This window comes from Haliotis asinina, chromosome 10 (genome assembly GCF_037392515.1).
Source record: "Haliotis asinina isolate JCU_RB_2024 chromosome 10, JCU_Hal_asi_v2, whole genome shotgun sequence".
In the NCBI taxonomy this organism is placed as follows: domain Eukaryota; kingdom Metazoa; phylum Mollusca; class Gastropoda; order Lepetellida; family Haliotidae; genus Haliotis; species Haliotis asinina.
In genome coordinates, this window is record NC_090289.1 from 22717084 (window position 1) to 22729242 (window position 12159).

General features: G+C 37.9%; 1 protein-coding gene across 6 annotated transcripts in view; it reads right to left on the reverse strand.

Moving 5' to 3' along the window:
* Window positions 1-12159, reverse strand: part of LOC137297690 (epidermal growth factor receptor-like) — a 172124-nt gene that overhangs the window by 81022 nt on the left and 78943 nt on the right. The window contains exon 1 of one of the 6 annotated variants that reach the window (XM_067829613.1): window positions 7204-7250. The exons of the other annotated variants lie outside the window; for them this stretch is intronic. The gene's annotated coding sequence lies outside the window, so the exon portion shown is untranslated. Of the gene's footprint in view, window positions 1-7203; window positions 7251-12159 lie in introns of those variants that run through there. 6 annotated transcript variants of the gene reach the window in all.

The window sequence follows — 12159 nt, forward strand, 5'->3', positions numbered from 1 at the left end:
AGGCCTACAACTAGCCTTCAAACCTATCACGCTACACAACACATGGTTACAACTTGTCACAAGACATGAGTGACTTCATCCTCTATCAACACCGAGTTAGGATTTCTTCTAAATGATCCAGTATACAAACAGGCATGGTGGGATGCATATACCAATGTGTATATATAAACACAGGGACACACGGGCTGCTTCTAACAGTAACTGACACTTGTAATTCTCTCAATTCATTATTCAGGAAATCAGGTCCTTACAACTTTCAAACAAATGGTTAAGATACAAGCATTTACATCTAGGGTTGAAACGGTATACATTATTTGTAGAACCACAGTATATTTCCTTCTGTTCGTATACCAAATCCTAAAATTCGGTATTTTTGGTTTTTTGTACCGTCATTTTAAAAACATTTTTACACCTTTTCAAAAATGTCTAGAAATTGAATCATGTTGTCCAAGTCTATGCATTCCAAGACTGCGGCCATTTTCCCAGAAGTATGTTTGGAATTGCCTTGAATTTCGTCTGCTTAGATCTACAAATCAGCAAGACCTGGGTTCCATTTTCACTTATTTCATATAAAAACTTTTGTCCAATCGTGTTAAACCTTCTGTATCATCGTACATTATGCAAACATCCTATTTGCATTAAAGACGAGTTGTTACATATCATAGGTATAAAATTCCCCCTGGGTTTATCCAAATATGACTGGTAGAATACTTTATACTTTAGAATAAATGCAAAAAATGATCTGATACACAAACGACTAATTTTGTATTTTCTTACAACCACAAACATTTTATGAATAAGTATCAAGTAGAAAATGAACACTGAATTTACTGAGAACATATTATATTCAGAGGTAAAATTTGTCATGTGACGGGTTCTCTGGACATCTATCTAAGGATCTTGAAATCATAATATTGCAGCCTATTTCAAATTTTTTACTGAATTAATGTTCAACAGATAAGCTGGTTGTAATTAAGATCGAATGACTTCGAAGTCTTATGCAAATGTAATTGCAATTCAATATACTGAATAATCAGTGTTTAATCTTGCAGCTTGTATCAATGTCATTTTCAATCCATTTAATCAAGGAAGCATTATCACCAGCAAAATTCATTCATAATAATACAATAACAAAATGGTCTACACATAATATTGTATACCTCAACATGTTTCAACAACTGGTCAGATATGAATGTGATGACTTGACCTGAAATCATAGACATGTGATCATTCGGGAAAACTGTTGTCAACCTGAGTGATCTCACATGAGATCTGGAATGCATGATAACAATACCAATGATTGTGCAAAGGATCACTTCCCTTTTGCTATCCAGGTCTTTTGTGGTGTGTTAATTTTCTTAATTTATTTACTATAACTGATTTAATGACATTTATGTTCATTGAAAATAACAAAGATTATTGTTACGTTTTTCCATGTTCTTATACAGTGTAAGGTTTAGTTTGGCTCTTGTTGTCAATTTTCTGTATTATGATATTTCATATACCAAACCAAAACAGACTGAACCAAAGGCCTTGTACCACAATACATGCTGTACTGTGGTGTACCCTTTCACCAATATTTATATCACATTTATATTTTATAACAATTCCCAAAATGATTATTATTTATAATTTCAAATGAATTCAGTATATTATCCTAGTCTCCTCGTACTGTTTCCATGTCATTATACTGCCTACGATTTTGGAAATAGTTATAATGTACATCATTTACGTGTGAAATGTACCTACTCTGTTCATATTTATAGTATGTAGAATATCGTCACTGTTTCTTCTATGCTATGCCACAGTAAACATCATTCCAGCTGTATGACAGGAGTCAAGTAAGTAAACAAGTCTGGACTAGACAAACCATTCGCTGACCTCTTGAGCATCAATCTTCACATGTTGGCCACACTGGCAGCAAACCTGACTAGTCAGCGCTGTTAGTGGTTCCCCCCATACACCCAAAGGTGCACAAGACTACTTGCAACCTGGAGTATTTGTGAGTTCTGTCAATCAGACAAGCACACAGTCTAGGATGCATCTCACATACATCTTGGAGCAGGAACCTGTCAGTTTCCATCAAATATTCAACTGTCACAGTAAATAAGACAATAAAAATCCATCTTATCCCAGTTGCAACAGAAATAAACATATTTCCACACACTGATTACCTCATTCCCAATAAGACAGCAGAGTTCAGCAAGACATTTGATGCCCTTTAACTAAATTCTTGCCATTTTTTTCCTCTGATCTGTTGAGCGATAGAATAGCTATAATCAAGCGGAACAAATTCTTGTGAATGTTATCTGGCACAGGGCCATCTCCCCTTGAACCAGAGCTGTGCAACACCACATGAACGAGCAAAACATTTCATACACACTTACTTTCAAAGACACTGCTTTCAAACCTGATGTCACAAGACAAGTGATATCATCCCCAGGAAGATTTCACAAGGTGTGAGTTTCTCCTGCCTGTCCCATGTGCTCCACTCACAGTATCATCAACGAGAAGTCCACCTCCTATAACTGACACCTAACCATACAACATGACATATTTTTATGCAGAAGTGAACATACCAAACATTCTTCCCAAATATTTATTTACATCTAGACATATGAATTGTTCATGACAAAAGCTATTATCAGCACACCATGTTTGTGAGCTTCTGTATACACGTTGTCATGGGAGGGCGCTGTCTCTCTTCCTTAACATGTGTTATACACATGCTGGCCAATGTAAATTATACATTAAAACAAAACACTGAAATTTCATTGAATTTCACAATTATTTTCTAAATCAAATAAAATATTTGCACAAGTGAGTTACACAGCATCTTTTTCTGTTTCCTTTGATACATCTTACTATGAACTGGAGTCTTGCCATCCGGAAACAATCACACAGCTTTCATACTTTTTACTGGTCTCGGTTGAAACAAGTGCAATGAAAGATTTCTGCAAATAGCATGGTTCATATGTCTATTCAAGACCTACAAATCTTTATTCAAGACCATACGCATGTTTATTTTTTCTGTAAATAATTACATCTTTAATGCAAAATATAAAGTTATTGAACAATATTTAAAAATATCAACTGAAACCATACCTGATAAGGAAATGGAAAGGGAATAACTCTGGGTTTGTGTTGCAGAGTAAATTGAGCAGATAAATAAATATTCAGCATGCATGCATGCATAATAGTTCTGCCTGACATCATTGCAATACATGCATCATCTAGTGCATCACCAATCACATCTATTGCTGTGCAATCACAACAAAAAGTCAGGTTTATTGGAATTCTGAATAAGTGTGTAAATATCATCAGTGTCTGACAAGAAACCTATTGTACAGTTCAGTTCTCTGCTTAACACATGGTGATGAAATTTTAGCTGAATGATATTTACACACTGGTATTTCTGTCCTGCACTACATCCTTGAAATGAACACTATGACATGGACATGTGTGGCAAGGCTAGGCCAGAGAATCCAGGCATCCCGTCTCAGCTTGTGTATTTCACTGACAACCCAGTCTTTGTCTAACCTTGACATACTGATTTAGATGTGGACTAATATTTGCACAAGAGTCGCAGTTCTCTACAAAGCACGTAGATAGGAGAATGAGCTTGTATATAAACCTGTTCTGTGAAACCCCTTTCGAAAATACCTCCCTTCAATCAATGTTGTTTCCACTACAAGCTGTAACTCACAGGTGAGATAGCACAGGATATGTGAAAGTGACATTATGAGCCTTAGGACTTTGAAAACAACACATTCCATTGAAAAATTACCCGTTTCTGCAACATACTTTTTTAAACCATAAATCATGCAGTCTGTGATCAAGAGGAATGCACATTCAGATATATTATGATAATGTATAAACTTTAGTCAACAGTGGGTGCAACTGGTGAAGACCACTTGGTATATCCTGCCTTAATACTGCCAAACTATTGCTAAAATCATCCCAAAACCATACTGACTCGCTTAGTACTAGCTGAGAGAGTGCAATGCCCATATACATAGATAGATGGAACAGGCCAAACAACAGTCTAAGTGGGTCAAAAGGACATAGTTGCACTAGATGATGATATAGTGATAACCCCTGTATGTTCCAACACGTTACTGCAGCATGACACATGCGTACATTGTTTTTGTTTTTTATGAAGTACACAAAGCCCATACTGTACATTGTGAGAGAGGGTTTCCACAAAGCAGACAGGCATGCCCTGCACACAGAAACACTATTGTTTCCATATCATTCCCCACAAAATGTGCTTGTTAACAGGAAATCAAATCCAATCATGTCCAAGACATGAATTCAACTGACATATATTTCTAATTTTCTGTCTGACCTTAGCTGCTTGCCACGAGAGTTTATCTTCATCTTGACAACGAGGAATACTCACCTGCAAACAGAAGAGAACATATCATAACAAAACATGGGGTTCTGACACGCCTGCAGATGATAATGGTACCTCTATCTCTTTCATTCTAACAAGATTTATTGCAGCCCACATTGTAACACTAAGACATATACTTTATAAACCTTTTCTTCAAAGGGAAACATTTCTCATTGTCTTCTGAGAAAGGGCCAATAATTACTACATAGAATGTGGAGTTACTGACCAACATTGTCACTGAGGGTGTCAATTCTGCTGTTGTATGTGAACATGCCTTCCACTAGCCCTGTAACACATTTCCTTGTCACAAGCTACCAAGTTGGCATTCATTTCCAACACACCTGCCCCCAGCTTAACATGATGGCAAAGTAGGTTCAAACATAATGAAAGTCAGTGCTGACTAATGTATAAGGCTCTGTTCATCAATAATTTTATTTGTATATAATGTTAAGGACAGAGAGGAGACTGATTAACTCATCACGCTACATAACCACTAAGGATCAAGAAGAGAAGACTGAACACAGGAAATTGAATTGCAATGTTTGAGTCCACTTGGCCATGCTCTCACCCCAATTACACAGTTCAAAGAGTTAATCTTTCTCAATTTGGCAAAGCCCCTGGCCAAGTTATCTTTCTACCCTCACGTGTTCACGCCATATGTGACTGGAATCGACAAACAATGGCACAGTGAATACTGTAACTAGCAACAAGTATCTTGGCTTGCAGATAAAGGCCAGTAAGTGATAAATAATGAACTACTTGCTGCCTCCTTGCTCCAAGACCCCAGTTATAAACACTGGTGCCCTGGTCATGCTCTAACATAAGCTTCAGTCATTCTTATGCAAACTGATGTTCAAACTATACAGCAGCAACTGAACTATGAACAGGTAGACACAACCTCCTGGCACTTTCAGCCATTTAGTAACTTTTTTTCACCAGTTGTTATTTGGGCAGCATAAATTCCTCCAAAGTATAATCAGGTTTTAACAGAGAGTACAGCCACGAGTAGACTTTCTATATGCATAACAAGCATAGCAGTATTCCCCATTCCTATTGGAAATACACTGGAAAACAAAGTGTTCACTCGTCACACATTCCAATGCTAACGTTTTAACAAATCCACATCCAGGACAAGCAACTGCAGCGTCAGCGAGCTCACACAGTAACTTTTAATGGCTTTCAAACAACATGAGTACTTGAAAATCAAATGGTAGGTCATGAACTATACATCAGTGAACCAACAGTGACAGCAAAAAATACATTTAAATACATTCAAAGTACAATGTATTCTTCTTTTAATCAAGTAAAAGTTAACAAGACTATGGTAACATACAGCAAGGGAGGCATCTGATATATCAACATAGACAGGCAACAGGTCTAACTACAGTAGAGAGAGTACTTTGAAGGTCTGGGCACATCTGCTGGAGGAATGCTGCTGACCTTTCTATTCTGTCCACATAATTGTCCACAGGGTGGCAACTCATACTTGGTTGTACTCAACTCTCCAATTCCTCTGTCTCGTACAAAAACCAATCCAATGTGCATGCTCTTTAATGATATATACTCATGGGGTTCATCCAATCAGCTATATTGTAGCATAGAGTTGCAGATTTATTGCCATGTGGTTTAGTGAAGCTGAAGTGCATGGCGGATCTTATGTTCTTTGTGGCTTGTATGGCCTGCTGACAGGACCCAGATGAGATCTATCGAAGTACAACAATCTGTGCTTGTTGGCATTCATAGAGAACTGTAGCATGCATTTAATGGATGGAATCAAGCATGTATGGCACTTACAGTCTCACTTCCTCCATAAACCAAATACAGCAAAGGTCTTAGCCTCCTCTCATACACAAATGAATTAATGGTCCATTTCTGTTTTCTTAAAGGTTGACAGGAGTTAATGATTGCCCAATTACTCCACACAATCAACCAAATAATCTCTTTACCTGAAACTCTATTAATCCATCTGTTCAAAATGTTTGCTGTTCTACTTAATTTAAATTTATTCAGTTGCACAACTATCAATTCCCTCATTATGTGAAACATTCATAAATATGTTTACAACTACAGTGGATAAATTCTATCCCTGCACAGTGCTGGTTCCTCTAGAAAAGGATTCAGTTTCTTAAATACAAAAAACTATGTTCGATCTACTGGGAAAAAGAAATTATTTGTGGAATATTCTTCTTAGATAAGGTATATTCATTGCAAAAACATTCTATTTCAGCACAGAAGCAATTTCCATGCAAACAAACATACAGATAATATATAGCACCTTTTTACAAACGAACAAAATAACAAGAAACATGCATATTCATAGGTCTCCTAGAGACAACAGCTGATGTACACTCAATGGAGCGATGAGAAAAAACATGAAAATGTCCTGGGTACACTGTTGTATATTTTACACCATCAAAAGTACACTATGTAAATTATATAATTTTTAACAACTTGTGTTATGTAAGACAATATGAAAGATAATATAACACTCTCTCATTATACATCATTCCTGTTACTAAACCTGTTCAAAGCTGAAGCTATTGCTATTTTCTACAATATCTGTTTTAACAATTACCGTTCCCTCCCACACATTTTAACTGTCGGTCAGTATCAAGAAATATCCTGATGAAAGAATTTGTTTTATTCCCATAGAACGGTTTCAATAGCCAAACTGACCCTATTTTGTTTTGCTGCTTTCCCCTTACAGAAACCTCAAACTCTCTAAGGCCTATCCCATAACCTTGCCAGAAATCTTCACAAGTGTCAGTGCTGACAGATATGTGAGAAAATCCTGCACGGATTCTCACCTGAGTCCAGCTGGTTGGAATACCAATATTATCATGTTGTCACAGGGTATCTTGGGGATTGGTGGCTTGAAAGATGTCAATGTTTATTAGCTGAACCACAGCTGGATATGCTACTGGCCACACAATTGTCAACTATGAAACTGTCAGGCAATGTGGAATGGTAATATTTCTGGTGAGCATCAAGTGCTAGATTTATTACTTGGAATGATTCTTTCTGTTGAGCAGATACTTGTTCTCATGGGACCTACCATAGTTTGTCTTGATTAGCAAGACACATAGGATAATAGGTGTGTATATTGACATAGCATGTTTTTGTTATTACACACATGTTCACACATGAGTTTGTTGTAATAGATCCCTATCTCTGTGCACTGTTGTTGATGTGCAGATCCATGCAGAGACTGCATCCTGTGTGGGAGTCGGTGGCAGACCACCCTCGTAAGTGGGTCTGTGAGTAGTCTCCCTCGGCCCTTGACTATCATCAACATGATCATCTGATACATCATCACATCCTAAACCTCAATTAAAGAATTTCAGTAACCATTCAAACATCTAAGCTTCAAACTTAACATATTTGAAATAAAAATTCATTGTATTTTACTTGTTACATGCAGAAAGAATTAAACAAGAAGACACAGTCATCAATATCCCCTGCATTATCTCCAGTTTCAATCAAAGTCATACTTGTTGCCATGGAAATGCGAAAAATATTTTATTAAGAATACCCAAACTACCAAAAGGCACTAATACACCACCAGATCTATCTATGTGCCAAGCTTGGAGAAGAAATATTGAATGGTTTTAAAGTTCTGCTCCAGAAAAGATAAATGTGCATGGACGGATGACTGCACAGACGGACTAACAGATGGGGTGCATTGTAATAAAAAAATGTGAATGCGAACAACATTGAACATGACAGGAGTGAGTCATAACAAGAGATTCTTATGATACTATCAATACCGCTGCTATCAAACTAAAGTATTTTGCAGTAGTCTTTAGCCTAGCATTCTTGGTTTGGGTGCTCACTTCACACATCTCATATCATAGTTATGTCTTGCTCTCATTACTGCTTTAGGCAAATTCTTCAAGGCCCATGACTCCCCTTTCATGACCCCATTCCTCCCAACACTCCTCCACACACATGTATACTGAACTCTATGCCTCATCAAGCAGGATATAGCTTCCTCCAAGAAACATTGGCTTTACTCCATTACCTGCTGGTCAGTGGGCATGTCACCTCATAAATCTTTGCCTTGTTCAGGTGTGAAACATGCTGGGATATGCAATGAAGCATTTAAGCATGTAGACTAATCTATACCTTCTTTTGTGAGTAATGAAGCCCGAAGACACTGACAGCATGACACAGCTAAACTTTATGCTCCATCAAATGCACACACATCAACGATCCCCTTCTCCACCCACTCCAGAAATATGGTCATTCAAGTCTTTGAACGCTGGAAGATGTTGGCCGAACATAGACACTGTGGATGAAGTCATGTCTAGGCATTGTGATAACAATAACACAGTTTCACTGTAATCCGGATGGAGGGATTTTATTTGGGACATTACTTCCCCAGAACATGCTTTAAAAGATGTCTTCTGAATGAACCCACAGCCATGTATCACAGTTCAGTTGTGAGAGAACATCATTCCACAATATGATGAAGCACAAAACAAAGACATACTTATAAGGAAATTCCAACACAGTAGAGTATCAAAACCAAAGCAAAGTCACGTTTTTCTCACATGTCATTCTTTCCCTTCTAAGACAGATTTCTAATTTTTTGTTCAAACCAATAGCAAGGAAACATTATTGAATTCCAACAGAGCTGATAAGAACAGGCACACATCATTCAAAGCAGTGAACTCTGCAAACTTCAGTCAAAGACATAAAAGACAGTTGTGGTACAGCAGGTATCTTCACATGCACCTGAGATAATGGCAGGATGAAGATGGGGAGCAGTCTCAGAGTAAGCCTCATATCTCCCAGATAAGATAAGGCACAGCAGGGCCTTCACACACAGGCAAGGTGGGGGGTCACCAACTCAGACAGGAGTGAGGATCAGCAGCTCAGACATAGGGTTGGGGATCACCTGTTCAGACAGGAGCGAGGACTGAAAGCTCAGGCAGAAGATGGGAGGGATCACCAACTCAGGATCTGCAGCTCAGACAGGACTCAGGATCTGCAGCTCAGACAGCAATAAGGATCAGCAGCTCAGACTGAGGGGGGCGTGGTCACATGCCCAGACAGGAGTGAGGGTTGAAAGCTCAGACAGGCGGGGTGTAGGATCACCAACTCAGACAGGAATGAGGATTGAAAGCTCAAACTAGAGTCAGGACCAGCTCAGACAGGAGTGAGGATCGGCAGCTAGGACAGAGAGGGTGGAGGATCACCAGCTCAGACATGAGTGAGGACTGATTGCTCAGAAGGGGGGGTGGGGGATCACCAGCTAAAATAGGAGGGAGGACAGACGTCTCAAACAGAAGGGGCTGGGATCATCCCTAAAGACAGAAGGGGTAGGTAATCAAGTTGTCAGCTCAGAGAGAGTTGGTTGGGTATCAGCTCTGATGGAATGGGTAAGGGAAAGGCAAAGGTTCAGACATTGGTATGTATACATCTACACAGATCCCTTCCACACTTCCCCCATACTTGCATTCTGTTGTAGTATTTAATGGCATTTTATTTAGTTCAGAAGTCAACTTTGAAAAAAGAGAAAACAATCTGTACGGGGTGAAAACAGAACAGTTAGGATGTTTAACCCTGAAATACCCAGCATTGTTGAGGATTAGGTGCATAGCAAAAACAGCCTCACATCATGCCAATCTGTTGCCGCCACTGTTGTGGAAGCAAGTTTGCTCCATGGTGGCAGTGGAAGCTGCATATGACGTAGCTGTGAGTACTCCTCAACACACTTCTCGTCTGACATTCGGAAGAAGGAACACATCTACTCTCAACTCTTCCACTCACCAAACAAATGCATCTATGTACACTGCATCCTACAATTTGTCTCAGCTATTCTTGGTGCTTTTGTGTAAACTTCAACACAAACTTTGCAAGTTTACATTTCAAAGAAACTTTCTTTTCATGAAAACCTGAAATGACAGCATATTGAAGTGCTGGGTCCTGCAACATATAAAATGTCATATTTGGGACTACACTTTCTCCATGTCTCCGTGGCTGAGTGCAGTACATACCTTTAGGTGCATTTGGGATTACACTTTCTCAGTACAATACTGAGTCATCCCATGTCTGTTAGTCTGAGTGCAGTCCATAACTTGAGGTGCATGTCTTCCCAAGTCTGTGTTTGTGCATATTCATAAAATGAAGTCAACATGCCTATATTGAAGAATTTATTACACATTCCTGGAGGCATTAACAGAAATATTTGAGTGCAATAGTACTCTAACAAATGAATGGGTAACAATATTAGGTACTATTCAAAGAATACAACACTAAGGCAGCAGCAGATCTTTTCTTCATTATATGCAGTGAAACAGTAACAAAATATATTCTCTGACATGTTCTGACCATGTGGACAAATGTGACCAGTGACAACATTACAATCAAATGAAACATAACAGCGTATTGCCTAGTATCCTGCCTGGCTTAAATAGATTATGTTTTGAATAGTATGCCTTGATACCTGACATCCAAATTCAACTAAAACATATCTCTTAAAAAGTTTATGAATATCAATTCTAGTGCTACCAAATGATTTCTGTCCATGAAGGGATAGGGTTCAATTAATCAAATACAGAAGTGAATCATAACATCCCTGTTACACTTGTTAAGTGTGTGAACTAGTTTTACCTCCACAAACATTATTGAAAATAAATCTTGTAAAATGTCAAAGAAAATAACTTTACCCACTGTTTATTTAATTATTTACATAGAAATAACGGCAGAGAGCAATACAGAAATCTGTAATGTCTATCAGCACAGTGATAATGAGTCCATCTGCTCTTTCATCAGTGAGGAAACACCAAACCATATTTGAGCATCAACTGATTTGTTGGAGTTTAAGGTAACAAACACACAAAAAGTGTTTGTTACCTAGTGCCATGGCATTGCTGGTAATATATGTTTATAGCTACAATTATATTTTGTATGTAATAAATATTTCTTCAGATTTCTTTAACCTCAGTTAATTGCTATTTTTGGTGCATAAACCACTTTTGCATTAAGATCAACAGTAATACAACTCATTTCTCTGCAAAGCCCTCTTCTTTAGCTCTGTTATACATGATACATGATAATAAAAACAGTGAGATGATATATAGTGCATCACTTCTTATCTTGTAACCCAGCCCTATCCCAGTATAAAGACACAGCTTCATGTTGTTCAGGTTACTTATGATGTGGATGACATACCATGGCACACACCCATAACAATGTGTACATCTTATATCACACACAAACATACACAATATAATGTTTCACTAATAGTTTTGCATGATTCTATGTGGTACACAAGGAAACAGACCATGCTTCACCACTAAATCAAGGCAAGAAAGCTTGAAAGCACATCCTGGTAATATTAAAATCACAAAGCATGTAAATATGAATAAGGCCGTGAATAAGGCTTGCCTTGTCTTTTTCACTTCAGGATTCAAAGTTCACAGGTGTCAGTTATACCTAAGTACATGGAACCATCCATTACAAGTGAATCTGACACTTGGTGTGGCATTTAATTCATATCATTCACACAATACACATGAGTCAGTAAATACAGTCCTCACACCTGAAGGTGGTGACACAGCCAGTATACAACGGTGAATACTAAACACTTTATTTACTGATATATAAACTTGATTAAGTATGGAGATCATTTCTAATAGAGCTCTCAGTAAGTCTCAACAAACTTCAAGTAAGATACTATTTTAAAACGAGGACAGACCCACTATGTCTATCTACAAGGTGTTGTTCATTTGAATGTATCTCTATCCATGGCATTG